This window comes from Barbus barbus, assembly GCF_936440315.1.
Source record: "Barbus barbus genome assembly, chromosome: 29".
Lineage (NCBI taxonomy): Eukaryota > Metazoa > Chordata > Actinopteri > Cypriniformes > Cyprinidae > Barbus > Barbus barbus.
This window is the reverse complement of record NC_136757.1, coordinates 5,971,387-5,993,558: the sequence shown is the minus strand read 5'-3', so window position 1 is coordinate 5,993,558 and position 22,172 is coordinate 5,971,387. Positions and strand designations below refer to the sequence as shown.

The following is a 22,172-nucleotide window of genomic DNA, read 5'->3' as shown; positions in this document are numbered from 1 at the left end:
GAAGGTGGCAGTGGTGCCAAATCATCATCTCCAGAAAGGTCTGACTCACCCTCCGATGCAGCGATCGATATCTGGTCGTCGAGGGGAGCACCAAAGGATACAGCTGGTACTCCATGAGAGGGTCCAGCATGTTCCCTCGGCAGCTCCACAGGCTATGAAGTGCCGGAGGAAGGAGAAGCCCTCCTCGGAGGGGAATTCCTCACCGTCACCGTAAGACCAGTCCGGCCACTGTCAGAAGTAGTGGTCACCTGGCTGCCGCCAGGAGGAGCCCTAGATCTAGGCAGAGGCACGGGCACTCCGCCCCTTTGCAGGAAACGGAGTCTGGTCCGCAACTCCGCGACGGTCATTTTCCCGCAGTGGGAGCATGACTCGTCCACGAAAGCCGCTTCAGCGTGATTAGTGCCCAGACACGAGAGGTAACGATCGTGACCATCACCCGGTGCCAGGTAACGACCGCATCCAGAAATACACAGGTGGAAAGGCATCTTGAAAAAGACGCGTCTTTAAAAAGACGTTCGACCCGTGAATGCTCTTTCAGAGAAAATCACTCTTTTAGTGTGCTGAAGTGCACAGGGGAGATGGCCGCTTTGCAACACAATCAGAGGGTAGTGCAAACCGATGTATGCAATCCACTCGACAGGAAGGAACCACCGCCGATGAAGTGCCGTGTCACCAGCACAAGAATGCCTCGACGAGCGCACTGTCTTGCAGATCTTTCTCGTAGGAAGGTCAGGAGCAGAACGACACACTCTCGGCTCCGAAGCGAAAAGCGGAATATGCGCTGCACCCACTGCCTGCTTATACTCACGCTGTGATTAGTGGCAGCTGGATGCAATAATCGCATGCCAATATGCATTGGCTTGTTTAGATACTCTCGTAGGGGATTGGTCTCTCTAAGTGAGATCCCAATTCGTCGGTCACCGGTGTGACTCGGAGTGACCGACTGATAGTGAACCACAGTTCTACAAATACAATAGTAAGGTTTTTATATTTTATATATTTTTATATAATATACAATGAGGGTTTCTGTGGTAAAATTAGGGTTGAAAAGAGGCAGAAAATTTCTGGAATATTTGGAAAATTTCAGAACATTTCCTGTAATTCTCTGCCCCTTTGCAATCACTGTATGCATGACCTTGAGAGACCTACTGCTATAATAAAATGTGGTGACTCCAATATGCTAAGAGATAATAATAATCATTACAAAAACCACCAGGAATTATAGTCCATTATTGTAACTCTATGCTGAAATGATTTGGTGCATTAACACTGAATTACATTAATGTGCAGCGACTCCAAATTACTAACCGCTCTCATTGATTTCTTGTAAAGAGATTTGAGAACAAAACCTGAATGAAAAGCACTCAGCCCTGAGAGAAGCCAACTAATGTTTCGGGCCTCATCTGAATGCCAGGAGGAAGTAATGATGATTGGCCGACACACAACAGGCGTTCGGGTAACTCTCGGCCATTTTCGCGCAAGCAGGACACACACGCAGCCGAAACACAAACATAGCACAGGTGTACAAGTGTTTCAGGACACACAGAAGGACAGGTGGAGATGACTAGCGGTGTGTTTTCTCACTGATAGGCTGCAAATGAATTTTAATGGCATCCCTCAGCAGATGACACTGAAGCGAGTACAGTCGTACTGATTTGGTGGTGAGATGGGGTGACTGGGAGGCCCCACACTCACTTCCCGGGACTCAATTCACAGCCTCTCTCTCTCTTCTCTAACCTCTCACCCACTTCCTCCCCCCATTAAAGCACAGGAGGATAAAAGATGATGTCATCACCCCTCAGCCCTGCATTGGTATTCCCACAGAGAGGGAAAATGCCCTCCCTCCTCTCTCTTTAAATGCTACCACAGCAAGTGCCGTGATGTTTGTCTCCAGAATACTTAACTCTAGAGACGCCGAAGCCAGCCAGCCAGCGTCACATACTTCAACTCATTGTATAGGGTTTGTAATAGCCACAAATTATGAAATGCACACAATACAACTCTATAATGACATAAGACAGCCTATATCAGTATAACTAATATTTACAATAATATAGATTCAAGATACATTAAAATTTAAAAACAGAGAATATCCAGACCACAAAACGTTCAAGTCAGAATTTAACCCATAATCATTATAATAATAATAATAATGCAAATTTCACAAACAAAATATGTATGGTTTATTATCCTAATAATATATGCTGTCATGTTCAAAAAGTATTCTTTTTATAGCCTTATTTTGCACTGAAATTAAATTAATGTGTATAGCAGCTGTTTTAAAACAGTTCAGAAATTTCAAAGAAATGTCAATAGTTGGTAAGAATATTAAACAGTACATTTTTGTAAAAATGTATACAATTTTATAGAAAATACTATTTAAAATAATTACAATTTTTATAATATATTTCCAAGCAGCACGCATGCCCAAAAAGTTTTTATATTCATATATATAAATTATAAATATATGATATGACACATATACACAATCATTCAAAAGTTTGAGGTAGGAAAGATCTGAGGTAGGAAAGGTATTTTCGGTTTTATTTGATTTAGTTGATTTACTTTACTTACTTACTTTATTTTTGTCATTTAGCAGACGCTTTTGTCCAAAGCGACTTACAAATAAGAAAAAGTAACTAAAACTAAAAAGTTACAACTCTATAAATACTATCTACCCACATATTTAAGAAAATAAAGAAATTAAATAAAATTAACACATGCATATAACAACAACATTTCAATAATAAACATATCAATGAAAAAATTAAATAAAAAGCTACTACTATCCCTTGCCGGTGTCCCTGCCCGGTGGAGTCGCACGGTAGAGTCGATGGTCTTTACACTCTTTGGTCTTCACACTAGGAGGGCTTCACACGACGACTGCCGCGACCGCTGCCGCTGTATAATAACCTTTATTATACCAATCTAACAAATTATCATTTCAATTTGATTTATTAAGTACAGTAATATTGTGAACTATTTTTACAATTTAAAATAATTGTATTTTTCTATTTATTATATCTTAATATTAATTTTTAAATGTATAGTTATATTATATTATATTATAAAAACTACTATTATTCAATATATTATATATTTAAAAATGTTATATGATGTCATATGATACATATACTTCCAAAGTCTGGATTTGATAAGATCTGCAGTATTTTTTGTTGCATTTTTCTGTATAAAAATATAAAAAAAATCAATAAATAAGTAAATGAATAAATAATAAAAAAACTACAATGACAAATAACTTTTCTTTTTATCTATTCTATTTAAATATTTTATTTACTATATATTTAACATATACAAATTCTCGTATATTATTTAATATATCTTTTAAAATGCTATTTTTATAATTTCATATATTTCAGTGTGACTTGATCCTTCAGAAATAATTCTCAATTTGGTGCTTAACACATCTGAAAAATGTCGCGCTGCTTAATATTTTTGTGGAAACCATTATACGTTTTTTACGAAGATTAAAAAAAAAAAAAAAAAAACCTTTTCTAACATTATGAATGTCTTTGTCACTTTAATGTGTCTCTACTTAATAAAAGTATTTTACACAGTAGAGCCATGCTTTTTTTGCAGATTAACAAAGAATTAAAAAAAAAAAAAACTTTCTAAATTGGATGGGTCTTCTAAACCTCACATGTGGTCACTTTAGAGGCAAGGGTTAAAGCAACACAACAGTAAACAGGGAAATCCCTTTCATCTGAGCATCTCTGCACATCCCTCTCTCTGTCACAGGCCCACAAAAGCTGGAGATAAATGGATTTAGCAGAGATGACATCTGAAAATGATTACGCGTCACAGATGAGGACAGACCTCTCTCTTTCTCTCCCTCCCTCCCTCATTCATAAGGACCATTGTCAGAGGTAGACAGGCACTATTGTGTGTTTCTGGCACTCACTTGGGAACTTAAACAGAACAAAGAGGGGAGAGAGCGACAGGGGCTATTACTCAAACTGGTGCTAAATTAACTAAAGCGCGTTTCAAAGAAAGGCCTACAGATTTACAGCCTCCGTCGCTGAAGAAAACTCAAGCTCTCAGACACCAACACGGCAGATATCAACAGTGTTGGGGAAAGTTACTTTTAAAAGTAATGTATTACAATATTGCGTTACTCCCTAAAAAGTAACTAATTACGTTACTTAGCTACTTTTTATGGAAAGTAATGTGTTATGTTACTTTTGCGTTACTTTCGCATTACTTTTTAAATATGAGCAGGGCTTGATTGTTTGTTTTTAATATAAGAAGTTCTATTTATAGCAAATGTAAAAGCCCTTTCACGCCAGAAAGTGTAACGAATAAACCTCAGGCTGAAGGAAAAGTAAATTCCCATCTGGACAGTAGAACGCAGGAGAAGGTTCAACACTCTTCAGCAATAAAAAAAAACAATGAGGCACAATTGATAGTTTATCTAAAGTCAAATTAGTATGGTTGAACTGGATCAAAGGTCAGCAGCAAAGACATTTATTAATAAAATGGGATTTTTTAACATACAGTATTTAATTATTGCAGGTTTGCGTCATATTCTGAGTTTGCATCTCACTGTTTTAATTCATTTTGAGGAATACTAAATCTGTTTTTTTTTTGAGAGTAAGATGAATTAATGCATGTTGACATTTAGTCTAGAACTACAGTAATATCATGTTCACACAGCACACACAACGCCTCTGTACTTCCGATTTCTCCCAACTTGGGGACAGGAGACTTGTCAGTCAATAAATGGCAAAATAAAGTAACTGGCGTTACATTTTTGAAAAAGTAACTCAGATATTTTCTTGTAAATTAAAAGAAGAATTAAATGTAATTTAAAAAGTAATGTGTTACTTTACTAGTTACTTAAAAAAAAAAACGTTACTTGTAATGCGTTACCCCCAACACTGGATACCAACAACTCACAAAAAACAGAGATGAGGAGACAAATGTATTTTATAGGTTTATTTAGACATAAAAACTATTTTGACTTGTTTGTAAAACCGAACAGCTTGCATGTACAGTAATGTACATTAGGACATGTACAAAGCTGTCATTAGGACTGTACACTTTAGGCGATAACACTGTCTCGGTCCTGTTCTCCTCAGTTTGGTTCTAAGTTTAAACAGCATTTTATGGAATCCTGCTCTCACCTGCTCTTAGATTCCTCATTACATGATATGGATGTTGATCAACATCTACGTCTGGTAAACTCTGCCTGGCTGGATTCTCTCAATGTCACTGCTCCGCTCAAGCCTTATAAGCCTAAAGCTAAGTCGGAACCGTGGCTAAATTCTGAGATTCGACTTTTAAGGCAAGCCTGTAGAAAGGCCGAGCGTAAATGGAAAAAGGACAATTTACATATTTCATTTCAACTGTTCAAAGAAAGTTTATTGGTTTATCAGAGTGCTGTAAAGTCTGCTAAAACTTTATACTTCTCTAATATAATCAAGGGAAATCCCTCTAGACCTAAGGTTTTATTTTCAGTTATTAATTCTGTTGTGAATCCCTATGTGTAATACTTCCGAGGCTCTATGTGAAAGCTTCTCGAGATTTTTTATTGATAAAATCTCTAATTTGAGGTCCACCATAAGCCCCTCTCGCACAGAACCCTCCATCCCATTGTTGCATTATGCTTCTTGGGATACTTTTGAACCCATTTCTCTACATCTACTTAAGGATACTATTGTTAATACTAAACTATCTTTTTGCTCCTTTGATACTATACACCCCAAATTGTTTTAATTGATCGTTGATGCTGTTGGGCCAGGACTGGTGTCTCTTTTTAAAAAGTGTCTCTGTACTGGCTCTGTCCCTGCTGACTTTAAAGTGGCTACTGTCACTCCTATACTCAAGAAGCCTTCACTGGATCTGTTCTGAATAACTTTCGTCCTATCTCTGTATTACCATTTATCGCTAAGGTATTGAAAAAATAGTGTTTAATCAACTCCAGTCATTTCTCAGTTGTAATGGTATTTCTGAAATGTTTCAAACTGGCTTTAAAGAAACTGCCCTCTTGAGAGTGCTAAATTATATTTTTGTATCTACGGACTCTGGTGACTCTGTGGTCCTTGTTCTTTTAGATTTGTCAGCTGCTTTTGACACTGTTGACCACACCACTCTGATATCTAGATTAGAGTCTTATGTGGGGATAAAAGGAACTGTTCTTAAGTGGTTTTTGTCATACCTCACTGACTTATGTGGGAAGTCGTGGCCTAATGGTTAGAGAGTTGGACTCGTAATCCAAAGTCTCGGGCCGGCAGGGATTGTAGGTGGGGGGAGTGAATGTCCAGCGCTCTCTCCACCCTCAATACCACGACTGAGGTGCGCTTGAGCAAGGCACCGAACCCCCAACTGCTCCCCGGGCGCCGCAGCATAAATGGCTGCCCACTGCTCCGGGTGTGTGTTCACTGCTGTGTGTGTTCACTGCTGTGTGTGTGCACGTTGGATCGGTTAAATGCAGAGCACGAATTCCGAGTATGGGTCACCATACTTGGCAGTATGTCACTTCACAGAAAATTCTTGGTCAAGTTAGGTAACTTTTCTTCTTCTATTGCTAATCTAACCTGTGGTCTTCCTCAAGGCTCCATCTTGGCACCCTCTCTCTTTTCTCTGTACATGTTACCTCTGGGATTCATTCTAAGAAGTCATGGGGTGTCTTTTCATTTCTATGCAGATGATACCCAAATTGATCTGCCTATCAAGAGGAAAGATCCCTCAGCTTTTACTTCTTTATTAAAATGCTTAGAGGAAGTTAAACTTTGGCTTGCCCAAAATTTTCTGTCATTAAATGAAAATAAAACTGAGGTGATTGTTTTTGGGCCCTCTGACAATTCTCGAACAACCTGCGTAGATCTTGGTAGTTTATCAGTGTTTAGTTCTCAACGTGTACGGAACCTTGGTGTTTGGTTAGATGAGTCCTTACACTTTGACAAACATATCTCATCCGTAATAGGTTCTAGTTTCTATCAACTTCGTCTGCTATCAAAAATTAAAGCTTTCCTAAATCAAAAAACATTAGAGATGACTGTTCATGCCTTCATCACCTCACGCTTAGACTACTGCAATTCACTTTATTGTGGTAGTTCTAATTCTTTAATTAATCGTCTTCAACTAGTTCAAAACGCTGCCGCTAGATTCCTTCATAATAGCCGTAAAAGCGCTCATATTACTCCTATTCTGCGGACCCTTCATTGGCTGCCTATTAAATTTAGAATCGACTTTAAAATCCTTTTATTCGTATACAAATCTTTACACGATCTAGCTCCTATGTATTTATCTGAATTGTTGCACCCATACACTCCCTCCAGATGTTTAAGATCAAGTGATCAGTCCCTTCTTTTAGTCCCACTATCCAGACTTAAACATAGAGGAGATCGAGCTTTCTCAGTGGTCGGGCCGCGGTTGTGGAATAGCCTCCCCGTTGAGATCAGACTTGCACCTTCTCTGCCCATTTTTAAATCTCTTCTAAAAACAGATCTACTTTGTCTGGCTTTTACATAACTTTATTTTATTTTATCTCTATCTTATTTTTATAAAAAAATTTTTGCTTAGTTTTATGGGTTCATATTTCTTGTCTCTCAGGTGTTTCAATTTTAACTTTCCTACTGGATAGAGTGAGACCCTGTTTAAATTGTTTAGTTGTGCTGTTTTCTTTTAATTGGTTATTTAGTCTTTGAATCTCTGTGCAGCACTTTGGTCAGCCGTGTGGCTGTTTTATATGTGCTATATAAATACAATTTTGGTACATGCACTTTAGGCAGTGATAACATGTACATTTTGGTTCTAATATGAACACTTTAGGTACTAATATATACCATTTTTGGCACTAAAATTAACACTTTAAGTACTAATATGTACCATTAATAATATGTATATTTTTAGGTACTAATATGTACCATTTTGGTACTAATATTTACATTTTAGGTACTGATATATACACTTCAGGTACTAATAATATGTACCATTTTTGGTACACTGTAGGTAATATGTATATGTTGGTACTAATATATACACTTTAGATACTAATATGTACCATTTTGGTACATATACACTGTATGTTCTAATATGTACATTTTGGTACTAATACTGTATATACACTTCAGGTAGTAATATACACACTCTAGATACTAATATGTACCATTTTTGTATTAATTTGTACACTTTAGGTACTAATATCTACATTTAGGTACTAATATGTACACTTTATATACTAATCTGCACATTATGTTACTAATACAATTTAGGTACTTAAATGTACTTTTAAGGTACTCATATGCACCCGTTTTGTCTGAGAGTGTATAGTAAAAGTTGAGCATTCTGGAGAGTTTTAAAGCATATTTAATATGAAAATGAGGCTGTGAGGGGTTCAGTGTGTAATATTCTGCAGTGTACATTCATGTCAATCATTCAGCTGAAAAAGCACTGAAAATATTTCTTCCCAAAAATTCCTTGAGACAAAAAGTTCCAGAAAGGTGTGATGCCTGACCTTGAGACAGCACTGAACAGACTGTTTTCACAGACTGACTCACAGCCTAGTTTTCAGTCGTGTCCAATTATATAAGGTGTCTACCCCGACTCAGGTCCATTACTGAAGAGCAATATTTGTGTCACATGTGGCCACGGGAAGCGTAAATTTTAAATTTTGAATGTTATTTCCTGTGCGGAACAGTTAAACTGCATTATAGCTTGTTCTTTAGGTCGTAAAATTGTACCCACTAAAAAAAAGTAGTTGAAAGAGGAGCTTCTGTACATACAATGTGATGAATGGAGAAACAGTTTGTTTGCTGACATGAAATGACGGCTCAGAGCAGGTGTCTTATTGCTGAGAGCTGTGCTATTACTTTTCTAAGTGGCTAGACTGACAGTTTTGCCTGGTGGATGATCAAATAATTGAAAACAATTCAACAAGCTTACACTGAAAGAAGAATTCAAGCTATATTTACTTATACTTGCAACACCTTAGCAGCCATATACAGCACAGTCCTGGCAACCACATAGACTTGCTGAAAACGACTTTAAACAGGTGTATGGAACAAAGTTAAATTTGATTTATCACCCAGTTGTCACGCGCACAACATGGTCTGAACCTCTTACAATGCCAAGAAGACCTCAGTGCAGAACAACAGGCATATTGTTAGACTAAAGACATTCAGGATCCAGAGCGAACATCAGTTCCCAAGTGTGTAAGGTAAAACCTCACCGTTAGGAGACGGAATGCAGGTGAGTGAAAAGTGATGTTCAGTCGTGAGGATGGAGAATCACAAGAAATAATTAAAGCTTGCTGGAAAGAAAACCTTAACAAGATCTTTGATATCGCAATTATTGCTCATTGACAGCAATGACAATAAACGAAGACTCAAATGCTTCCCAAATTTACCTCTTGAGAAAAAAATGTCTTCCCTCTAGAGTTTTAGAAAAGATCTCCACAATGTCTCAAACTGTGACAAATTCATTCATTTTAATAAGTAATTGAAAATCCATATAATTTTATAGTGATATATATATATATGTCTATAATGTATTGTCTATTCTATTTGTTTATTTAATTTAAAGAAAAGTTAAGGGAAAAGTCTGAGATTTTAGTATGGTTTATACTATTATTTAATGTTTTGAATTAGCTTTTATTTTCATATTTTAAGTTTTCATTTTAACTTTAGTAATTGCGTTATTTTCCATCTTTGTCATGTCTTGTTCGTGTGTTTTTAATTTGTTATTGTTTTTCTTTTTATTTCTATTTGCTTTTATTTTAGTTTCAGTAATTTGAAACTCTTAAAAATGAAAACCTCTTCATTCCTTTTTTATTTTAAGAAAACTTAGGAGAAAAATCTTAGGAGAGTTATTTGAGTTATTAGTTATTTTTGTTTACATTATTTTAGTATTTAATATTCAATGCATCAGCTTTTTTATTTAACATTTTATATTTTCAGTTTTTATTTGAAACTTGGTTTTAGTAATTGTGTTTATATAATTTTACATCATGCTTATTTATGTTTCTTGTAAATAGTATGTGCTTTTGTCATTTTTATCAGGTTTTGTTTTTATTTTTTATTTATCGTTAATTTACTTTTATTTCAGTTTCAATAATTTTAGCACTTATTTCAGAAAAGACAGCATTTCTCATTTTCATTCATGTTTTCGTAAATATTTGTATCAATTATTTATATTTTATTTTAGCTTTATTTCAATCAATTAAAATATTTGTAAAAGTTTTTGTTAACAATAACACTCGAATGGAATTAATTACTGTAAGTCTCCTAAACAAGCAACCTTTGAGCAAAAACATGAAAGCGGATGAAATAACAGGTTCACAGGATATGATGTCACATGAAGAGGACTCTGGAAGTGGCATTCCAGATTTGAAAGGGAATATGATGAGGAGGCAGCGAATGAGAGCGCCTGTCCAATGGTTAATGAATGAAGGAGGGGGTGAGTGAGAGAATGGCCCGGGTGTTCTCTGGCTGTGATTCCCAAATGAAGCGTGAAGAACACAGAATCACACTGAAAAGTTTGGAGAGGAGAGGGAAGAAGGAACGGGGAGGGTGTTGCATCACATTGGGCAAATTAACTGTCTGGGAGCGGAAGAGAAATGTGGAAAAGCAGTGATGCATCCTTGCCTGATGTAATATATAGGGAAGGGTCAGCCTGTATTGAAAGTACGTTTTTTACTTCATTCCAAAATTTCACAATATCGCTACTGTGAAATATCGGACTGGTATCCTGAAGACACACCTCACAACATGTCTCATCCTACAGAACAGGTTGCTTTTGCTGTCATGGCTTTCTGTGTTGCTCAGACAAAACTGTCTTTTGTTCTAAAGCAGTGCGTCTCAACCGCACTGTTCTGCTGGCAGCATTTTACAGTAAAACAGAAAGCACAAATCATTACATCATTGACCCAAAATGACCCGGCACAACATAAAGACAGAAAAATGCATTAGTAGCCTACATCAAACTACAAACTTATTCAAAGTAGCCTAACTGAGCATTTACTGTAGATTAACACAAGACTCACATAACAATGTTAATAAATTGGAAAAACTTGTGTCCCAAAAATCATACACTTAAAATGTCATTGGACTACATAATATATATACAAACACAGTATGTAAATAGGTAGCCCATGTGTTTTCAAAAGGGAAATGTGATTATTAATCCAGCGGTGATATGAATTATAAGGAAACCCAATTAACAATATATTAGATTGTTAATAGTTTAATCTTTTAAGTAATAAAGTGTTTAAAAGTAGCCCATTTATAAGTGCATTTATGAGCGCGCCTCTACTTGTTTACAAAATACGTGCACGTGTCACACGCTGATGCCAAACTTGAAAAGAAATGTGACGAAAAAAATCTCTCTCTAAATCATTTTACTCACTCAAAAGACGATTTGTGAACGTTAAATTCACATTAAAGTACTGATGTGATGCTAAACAGACCGAATGTTGAATTACAAATGGAATGACTGAGTGAGTGAAGGATGAATGAATGAATTGGGGTTCCATTGATAAATGTGGTCTATCGAAATTCTAAATTTTTTCAGCAACTACGCCTGCTTTTCTACTCTTGTATGAAATCACTGCATTTATAGGCTACATGGTTTGTTGAAGTTTTAAGAAACTGTCTCTTACCTGTGTGTGGAATCTGGGTCACCCTTCCTCCGAAAGTTTGTCTGTTCTCCTCAGACTGTGGCAAATCCCTCCCGGACCCCAGAGCCAGTGTTTAGCGCCTCTCACAAACACGCCCTCGCTCCCCCTCTGAAGTCAGCCTGCCCCGGGACAAACCTCCACCAACTTCTCGAGGTGTTCCCAAATTTTCCTCATCCAATTATGGTTTTTAACATGCTTTTTGGCAACATCTACAGTCTGTAACAGAAGTCTGGTGTTTAAGTTTCCATACTGATATTATAGACTCCCCGTATATGTTAATAAAATCATTGTTAACATCAAATTAGCGTATTCTATTCCATACAATTTTGTGAAGTAGGTCTATTTGTTTTCTCATTTACAGTGTAGGCTTTATACACTTTTGTCCATACAATTTTTTTTAATCCAAAATGTTGCTTATGTTTAAAGGAACACTTTCATCCATGTGTGTGGTTGGATTCCTGTTCATTTTGTAAATATAAGTCAAACAGTTTGAACAATCACACCAGGGTAGATTAAAAATGATTAGTCCACAGATCCAATTTTACTTCAGCTGTTGCACTCAAAAGATAACAATAGCAGACAGTTTTAAAGCATTGCAAGCTAAGCTACAGCACAACAAACTGAATTCAGTGTATACAACAACTAGCTGAGGTTTGCTATGCTTTATCCTAACATTACACAAAGAACGCCAGCAATCATTCAGTCAAGGACGACTGCACAAAACATGCAAACTAATAAAAACATTATAAACTGTTACAAAATGATGAAGAAATTTTGTTTTGGCATATGCTGAACATATTACCTTTTTAAAAAAAATATTCCTTTAAACCTACTGAGATACTAAGATCGTAAACTGAAATTCTCAGTTCCACACGCATGTCCGGGAAACTCATTAATATTCATGTATGCTCTGCCCACTGAAACGAAAATCTTGGAAACCGAAAATCTTGTAACACCGGTCTGTGCCGGTAACCAGATGCTGCTTCGCGGCACAACTGAAGCAGCAGACACGTCAAGTCCTTCGCTGGAATTGCGTTTAGCGTACGCAACCCGCAAAGTCCTAAGCTTCACGAAGAAACTTCACTTGACCGTCAGTATTGAACTTACATGTCTGTCCTGCAGTTACAGACACACTGAGCTCAAGAAAGAATTCAACTGATATAAAGCACAAATCTTTAGAACGCATGCCATTGTGACGTCACTAAGAATTCTATATATATTTTTTTTTGACAGCATTCATTGGAAGAGAGCATGGTTACTCCCTGAAAAATTCTGCATCTCTAATAAAATCAGAGAGGTACATTTTAAGATTTTGCATAATGCTTATCCAACGAACTCCCAAACTCTTTTTTTGATCTCTCTAACTTATGTTTAGGCTATTCTGCCAAGTTGAGGAAGAAACTTTACTCCACTATTTACTCTATTATTGCAATCAGGTTAAATCACTTTGGGAGAACTTAAGTTATTTATCTTCTTTTATAAATTGTGATTTTAAATTTTCACTGTGTAGCAAAATTAGCTCAAAAGGGAAATATTTATCATTAATTATAACTGCTTATAATTAATAATAAATATTTAGATTAGATCTTAGAATTAACTGAAGCAGAATCGATTTTATAATTATTTGATCTGTCCATCCACCGAGCAGACAATATAATTATTTATCAATTCTAGGAAAGATTATTTTCCTGGCCAAGGAACAATAGCCTTCCTACTTACAGTGTTGCCTCGGAGGAAGGGCGTGCTGGGGCAGAGATAGTGAATGTCTTTGGTCAGGGTACACATGCGCAGGTAGGCTACCACATCTGGGGTGTGTATCTTGATGCGAGTGTTCCCTTGCCAAAATCCAACATTAACAATATCTTTGAGTCTGTAAATATTGTCGGATTCAACGATAGTTCAATTCAGAAGAAATGCCATCTCGCTCTGCTCGGGGTCGACATGTAGCAGGATGGAGCCCCCCAGGGAGTAGGCGAGGCTCAGCTGCGGAATCTCAGTCTGGATCTCCCGTACATGTTGCCTCGGGGTAGATAGGCTCACGGAGTTGACGCTGGTCACTCCCAGGTTGAACAGGGTTCCAACAGCAGCAGCAACTCTGAGCAAGGCCCCCAGGAATCATTTGTTGCGCCGGCGATGTCCGTTTAGCTCTGCTTGGGTGACAGTCATTTTCTGCAACTGGGTGAGCATGTGTTTGATATCAGCTTCTGTGTGAGAGAGGGTATTTTCATTCCATCGGGCACCTGCCCAACTGTAGTGTGCAGCCGACTGGGGACGATGTGTCCTGTAGACGTTTCGGGAGTCAAGTCGGACATACACCTTTTGGCTGTGAGTCCTGCAGTTGGTGATGAGAAGTCCAGGTTGGTCCCTCAATACAATGCCTGATGCTGGACCTGGCGATGTGTTGTCAGGTTGTGGCTGTCCTCTGGTTAGCTGGAGGCATAGGATGGAGAACCACAGCAGCATCCTGGTTCAGAGAAGGATGAGAAAGACAGTGGATCAGTGAGGAAAGTTCTTGTCTGTTCAGGACAGTCTTTGTTTGAGAACTATAGCAAGGCCTAGTTAGCACCAGCACTCCCTTGTCTTTCCCTGCCAGCAGCCACATATCTGGTTACGATGGACCCATTTGAAAACTGGTTCTTTCTGTCCCCGGCTCAGCTTGATCCGGTGTGCGACAATCAACTTCTTTGATAGTCGATGAGAGGTTGTCTGAGGTGGCTGTGTGTAACGGTAGTACCAGACCCTGTCACCCACATCCAGTTCTTTGTGTGACGCCTTCCAGTCGTAGTATGCTTTCTGGCTTTCTACACTCTTTTGGAGTCGTTGTTGGGCAAAAGCAAATGTGGTTCTCAAATGCCGGTGTAGTTCCCCAAAGTATTGGTGAGTGGTGTAGGCGGTGACAAGGTTGGAGTCTCCTGGCAGGTACAGCAGGTGCAAGGACAATGCCATTTGATAGCCTGTCAGTAATTCGAAGGGAGGCATACCTGTTGACTCATGTTGAGTTGCTCTGATGGCCATAAGCACCAGGGGAAGTTTCACACCCCAGTCCTTCTGGTTAGCAGACACGTATTTTCTTAGCATGCTGACCACAGACCAATTCGTTCGTTCCACTTGACCCGAAGAGATTGGATGGTGACTTATGTGCAGTTGTGTATTCCCAGAAGTTTCCAAATCTGCTGCATGATCTCAGCTGTGAAGTGGATGCCCCTGTCTGAGTTGACTCTCAGCGGCAGCCCGAACCTGGAGAATATGTGATTCATCAGGAGGTATGCTGTAGTTTGTGGAGTGTCACTGGGTGCTGGGAGGCATTCTACCCACTTTGTAAACTGGCATACGACTGTGAGGAAATACTTGTTGCCTCTTGTTGACCAGGGCAGGGGTCCGACCCAGTCAATTTGGAGGCCTAACCAAGGAAATGTGACTCTTGTGACTCATTTTGCTTCCAGCCTGGAAGATGGCATGTGAAGCCAAGTCTGGCATAGTTGGAGTCTGTGCAGATTATCAGTTCTCTGATATTATGGGATGATGCTATTTGCAGGGTTATGAGAATAGCTGCTATCTCGGCATATTGTTATGATTGTGGGCCCAGTTTGAAGTGTTGTGGTGGGCATGGATGATCATTTAGACAGAGAACACCTGCACCTGCATTTAGGATGCCCTCGTTGTTGTAGGAACATCCATCAACGTAGGCTGTGGGCATGCCTTGGCAGACATTCTCGTCAAAATATCTGTGGCAGGTCGGTGGCAGTAGTTGGGGCCTTTCTGCTTCTATGCTCTCAGTCAGTGTGTCGTCGGAGCAGTTTTGGCAGGCTGCCAGGCCATTACTTTTGATTTGATTCGCCGACTTTTGATTTTGAGCATATCGTGCTTCCACGTTGCGCCCTTGGAGGTCCATTAGCCATGTGGCTATGTGTGCATTTGTGACAGGATGTGACAGGCTGGTGACAGGTCTCGATGATCACTTTCTGTGCTCCGATGTAGTTGGAGAATCTTTGGATGGCTCATACAGTACAGAGCAGGGCTTTTTCACAGTCTGAGTATTTACACTCTGGGGAAGAAGAGTCTTGCTGGCATATGCGACCACCCTTTTGTCCTGGTCATGCTGTTGGTATAGACCACCGCTGATGCAGTGGCTGGAGAATCCAGCATCCAAGTAGAACTCCTTCTGTGGATCCGGGTACGCCAGACCTGGAGCAATGCACAGATGTCATTTCAACTCATTCATGGCATTTTGCTGATTGTCTGTCCAGACGAAAAAGTCCTTTTTCAGAAGTGCAGTGAGAGGGCGTGCAATGTCCGAATAGTTTTTAATGAACTGCCGTGAATAGTTGCACACACCTAGAAAACTTCTGAGTTCTGAGACATTGGTGGGTGGTTTTATGTTCTGAATGGCCTGGATGCGGCTGGTTTGGGGCTCAATACCCCGTGGTCCGATGAGCAGGCCCATGTAGTTGACCTTGGTCTTATACCCTTGTCCTTTGTGGAGGGCAATCTTGGCGCTGGCGGCGGTCAGTTGGTGCAGAACATGGTCAATTTCTTTCAGGTGATCAGCCACCATCATGCTTTTCATGAGAACATCATCAATGTAGATTAAATTCCCTCTTACTCTAGCATCTGAGCATTCTTTGTTGAGGAAGTTGTTAAATTCGGTGGGTGAGTTGGTATAGCCGAATGGGCACCTCGTGAAGGTGTACTGTCGATTGCAGAAGGTGAATGCCAGCTTGTGTTGGTCATCTGGATGCACTGGTATAGTCCAAAATCCTGAGGCCACATCAAGCGTGGAGAAGATTGTGGTACCTCTGATTCTTGGTATCTCTTGTTCCAGCTGTGCCATGGGCCACCGTGATAATGGCACCTGTTGATTCAGTGTCCTATAGTCGATGGTTGGTCGGCACTTGCCGTTTGGTTTAAGGACAGGCCAGATGGGGGCAGAATAGGTGCTGTTACACGGACGTGCCGCTAATCTCGCTTACATTGCTAATACTCTATTCACATACATTACCATTGTTTCACTGTTACTTGCTTAAATGGCGGATTTGTGTCTACCTTTGAGTGCAGGTGAGGATACATTCGAGCTGCATTCGGTGCAGCTGGAGCTGGAGGCCGTGGAGAGGCAGATCCGCGACCTGGTGGACAAGCAGGCCCAGCTGAGAGAGCAGAGAGCCGCTCTGGAAACATCCAGGGCTGACGCTCACAAGTCCGGGGTAAGTATACAGCACACTGCTAACACTCCCACCACCTCTACTCCGTGTGTTTCTCTGCACAGACCCTGTGCACCCAGGACGCGATCTTCCCAGATGTCCTTCACTCCGGCGCCGGGACGCCACGGACCCTGGGTGCACCAGCAGCGGAAGACGCAAGCCAGGCCCCGGGCGACGATCTCTCCCCCTCCGCCGCCTGCGGTCTTCGAGATCTCCACCCGGAACCGATTCGCTCCCCTCCGTGAGACGGAACGCGACGCTGTGATCTTTGGAGACTCCATCATCCGGCACGTCCGTGCTACGTTAGCTGAAGGTAAAGTGCACACTCACTGTTTCCCCGGTGCTCGTGTTCTCGATGTTTCTGCGCAGATACCCGCGATCCTGAAGGGTGATGAGAGCATCGGTGCTGTCGTGCTGCACGCGGGGGTTAACGACACCAAGCTGCGGCAGACAGAGACACTGAAGAGGGACTTCAGGAGCCTGATCGAGACGGTACGCAGCACATCGTCCGTGACGACAATCATCGTGTCAGGACCGCTTCCCACGTATCGGCGAGGATACGAAAGATTCAGTAGACTTTTTGCTTTAAACGAATGGTTATTGTCATGGTGTAAAGAACAGAAACTGCTCTTTGTTAATAATTGGAATCTTTTCTGGGAGCGTCCTAGGCTTTTCCGTGCTAATGGCCTGCACCCCAGCAGAGTCGGAGCGGAACTCCTGTCGGACAACATCTCCAGGATGTTGTCAACTACTATGACGACTTTTGTTCTACCCACTTAAAAGATAGAAGTACTTGCGTTGTCCAATCTATACAGACTGTGTCTCACAGATGAATGGAGTGCATTTGAATTTGTTGGGTCAAAAAGACAACATTCTGCTTTTGAGAGTGATGTTGATTGAAAAATAAATAAATATATAAAGACCATCTCAGTTATTCTTAATAAAATAAAAATAAATACATAAAACATCTATAAACAAAAATAAACCCCACTAGAAACGGAATCTGGAGCAGATGAGCAGTACTCATCGTCGGACGCGAGTAACGTTAGTAGCGGCAAAACCTCTGCGTCCATGTACTCATTTTTTCATGCAGTCGTAACATTATGCAAGCGAGTGTGTGATTGTGCTTGCATTTGTAAAGGTGCATTTGTGTGTATACGTGAAAAAGAAAAGATGAAGCAACAGATTGCAATGATAAAGAGAGAGAGTGACGAATAGAACGCATAGAATAGTATATACAGCAAATGAAATTCAAACGCTGCGGCTGTCGAACATGGAATTCTTGACTAAGAGGTATGAGTCTACTGGTTAGGGGAAATTCTGTGGTGTGCATTTCCCTTTCAGAGTCACTTTGCAATCTATATGCATGTTTAAGCTCTCGGTGAACTGTGTCAAGTTCTTCTTTTAAATAGTCTCTTTGTTGAGCCAGGGCACTGACTTCAGCCCGGGCACTTTGCAGATGGCCCTCACAGGCCCTGGCTTCTCATTCTTTAAGTTCAGTCTCTGCTCTCATCAGGAGAGCCTCAGCTTGCTGGAGTTTTTCACTCAGCTCCTCTCTGGCATCCTTTGCTTGCTGCTCTTGGCATGCTGTATCTACACAGAGATCAGTCAAGGCTTTCTGGAGTCTCTCTACTTCCTCCTGCAGCTCTGGGTCCTTGTCATCCGCCATCCTGTGCTGGTGCTGAGTCTCCGACGCTAACTGGTCCAGTTGACTTTGAGCGAGCACCCAGTTTCTCTGAGTTTCCTCAGCCTGGAGCTTCAGCGCTGCTGCTTCCTTTTCCCGGCAGGAGATGCTTGCTTCACTCAGCTTTGCCTGGCCGAGGAGGTTATGGGCCAGTGACCCGACGATCTTGGCCAGCTCTTTGTGGCTGTAGTCCTGTGTCAGATTGTGGGCCATCAAAGCGCTCAGGTTGTCGTCAAACTCTTCCCGGCTCAGGTTCTGCAGGTCCCCGGCGGCTCCAAGAAGAAGGGTACTAGTCAGGGCACTCAGACAGGTCTCTAGTCGATCCCAGTGGGCATCAGGGCTGGATGATCGAGACATGTTGGCTGACTGGTAAGAGAGAGAGGGAGAGAGAGAGAGATAGAGGGAGGGACAGCACAAAAGGCCAATGCAAGTCCTTATAGTGTTAGCAGGCTGCAATTATAGCAATTTTATGATCTATGCGCGGTCTGTTTGGTGGATACAAACAGTTAACGGAGGGTAGACCAGGCACCTGTTATCTCAGCCGTGAATGGCAAGATGTGTCTAATTGTTGTGGGGGCACCGGAAAGGATCTAACAAAAGATTGTTGACAGCGTGATCATCTAAAGACTTTGGCAGCTTGGGTCGTAAATCTCTTACTCAGCCTTCCCTGATGATTCTCAAAGGTTCGGTCTCTAGGCAAGCAAAACAGAACAAAATGAAAAACAAGCAAACAAATAAATCAAAACACAGCGAGAGAGATAGGGTAGAGAGCAGGTTTAAGCCTTTCACTGCTGTTAGAGGTTCTGACAGGGTCTACAGAGTAGAGGGCGCTGCTGGGTCATACCATCTAGTGTGTTGGCCTTGCTGGGATAGCAGGAGCAGGCCAATTACCTTAAAGGTTGAGGAGAAACCTGATTTTAGGGTTTCGCTAACTGGATGGGTCAGTATTGTATGGGCTAGGCTTAGTGATGGATCGAGGTGATCCAGTCGGGATCCCGTGGCAGCTCACTGTGATCCGCCGTGGAGGCAACTGTCGCTTCACCAACTAAGCACTAGAGGGAGTGCTACCTATAGGTGCACACAAATGGCTAGAATACAGAGATTAATTTTAAATTTAAATTCAAACACTGTTTGAAGTAAATTTAAACAAGTGAGTGGTTAAGGCAAGAGAGAAAGAAGCCTGAATAATACAGAATGATAATAACCAAAAAAAAATAAATAATATATATATATATATATATATATATATATATATATATATATATATATATATATATATATATATATAATAAAATAAATAAATAAAAAGGAGAAGAATCAAAGTTATGATAATAAACCAAATAAAACAAACCATGGGAGAATTGGCATAAGTTTTTCAAATGAAATGACAGGCTAACCAAGGAAAACCAACTCTCATAGGACTCTCATTTACATACCAATTAGATATGATTAGATTGATTAGGCACCCAGTCGTACGCTAATTGCTAACCTAAGAGAGTAACGATCATCTAGTTGAATGAAATTTGCAACACAAATAACTTCAGTCTAGCGATACAATCACATAAGGCCTTTAAAAGATGATAAGAGGAGCATTGCTCAAATCAATCTTTGTCGCAATGAAGGAAGTTTTCTTCGTTCCAGCAGGCGATGTTGATAATAAAAAAAATGTACTGTAAAGAGATTTCTTCGTCTTTATAGAACAATTTTAATATTATGATTGCAATAAGAATAACAAGGTTATTGTAGGCTTATGAAGATATTTTTCATACTGGTTGAATGTCGTTGTTCTTTTGTTGTTGTTTTTTTGTTTTTCTCCTTTGTTATTGTATGTCAATGCAGTGCTGTTTCGTGTTGTTTTCTTTTTGCATTGCAATAAAAACAAAAAACAAAAAAAACACAAAGGCTATATGCTTTCAGTTCAGTTGACGGCCCCGTCTGCCTTCCACAGCTTTAGTTAGTTTTAGATTAGTTCTCTTTCACGGCTTATTAACTTATTTATGTTTCTTTTTAATCAAGCTCATACAGCTCTTTACTTTCTCATTCATCCTTTATTAATAATTTCAAACTGTCCCACCCACTGAAGGCTGAGCGGATTATCATACATAAATACACATTTATAGGACATAAAAGATCTGTGTGGCAAAAGCGAAAGTATATATATATATATATATATATATATATATATATATTAGGGCTGGGACTTTAACGCGTTAATTTAGATTAATTAATTACACAAAAATAACGCGTTAAATTTTTTTAACGCATTTTAATCGCACTTATTTTTGCACCGCGGAACGTTTCTCACTGGATGAGTTTCGGCAGACCGATTATACTGGAGCACCTACTAGCGTTCAGACAAAAGACGCAAAGAACGGACTTGCGTTCTCGTGGAGACCGGTCTTGCCTATGAGGCGCCGGGCTTGACAAAAGTCAAGCGAACACGGGGAGAGTGCGCGAGAGAGAGCTTCCTTGGAAGAACGAACTCGGAAGGACACGAGAACACAGAACGCACACTTATGAGAACTGAGATGTAACTTACTGCGTTCCTGCTTAACTGACCGCATAGTCTCAGCATAAGAAACGGCCAATGAACAATCAATATTACAAAATGTCATAACTTATTAAAACATTTCATACTATTATAGATATTACTTTCATATAATTGTATTGTGTTTTATTTTACAGCGTTATATGTTTTACTGTTAAGATTAATTTTAATATGCCAATAAAAATGCAGACTTTCTCCGGCTCTTATAACTTTATTAAAATTAACCAAAACAAAACGATAAATGTTTCCTTTTTTTTTTTTTTTTTTTTTTAACAGGGACAATGCAGTATAACATTGCTACAATTTCATGCAGCCGATGCTCTACATATAGGCTTCTAGCCGGAGGCTAATTTGCAGCCCCAGTCCCTGGTTGGGCTAAAAAAAACACAAATGAAATAAAATAAAATAAACAACTAAAACTATGTACCACCATCAATGTTCACATATCTGCTTTTGTTTGAACCACTTTTTCAGTTTTGTTTGAAAAATATTCAACTGTGTTTGCATTTTCAATTCAGCTGACAGGCTGTTCCATAACAACGTACCTTGAACTGAAAATGTAGATTGTGCAAATTTAGTTTTTCTCTGTGGTATTATACAGTTCTGATATTAATTTGCATATAACTTTTGGCGCAAGATTATTTAAACATTTAAAAAACATTTTAATAAAAGATGAATTTATAAAATTTTCAAAACTAAGCAAACTATATTTTTGTAAAATGCTACAGTGATGCCATCTGGTTGGTTTCTTATCCAAAACTTTTAGTGTTTGTTTATATAGGGATCTGACAGGTTTAATAGAAACCTGACTCCAGACAGTCACACAGTAAGATAAATGTGATAAAATCATTGCATGCATGTATAACTTGGCTGCTTTCAAGGATATATATGGTCTAATCATGTAAAAACAATTCAGATTTGTTTTGATTGTTCTACATAGAACAATTGTTCTACATCTTCTTAACATGCATATCAAATTTCAACTTGAAGAGCCGTTAAGTATTTGTGAGAGCGACTTTAAAGCTTACAGGCTTCCGTACACCGGCCACCCACAGCGTTTTCTGGGATTTCTAACGGCTCGATTCTCTCAAGTCTGCACTCGAT

General features: G+C 39.6%; 2 protein-coding genes across 2 annotated transcripts in view; one reads left to right on the top strand and one right to left on the bottom strand.

Annotated features, from left to right (window-relative positions):
• Window positions 1-11,671, bottom strand: part of LOC306849168 (long-chain-fatty-acid--CoA ligase 6-like) — a 37,732-nt gene extending 26,061 nt beyond the window's left edge. The window contains exon 1 of the mRNA XM_079384024.1: window positions 11,621-11,671. The gene's annotated coding sequence lies outside the window, so the exon portion shown is untranslated. The remainder of the gene's footprint in view (window positions 1-11,620) is intronic.
• The window catches only part of LOC306849172 (uncharacterized protein), a 419,330-nt gene that overhangs the window by 289,960 nt on the left and 107,198 nt on the right, over window positions 1-22,172 (top strand). The gene's annotated exons all lie outside the window — the stretch shown is intronic.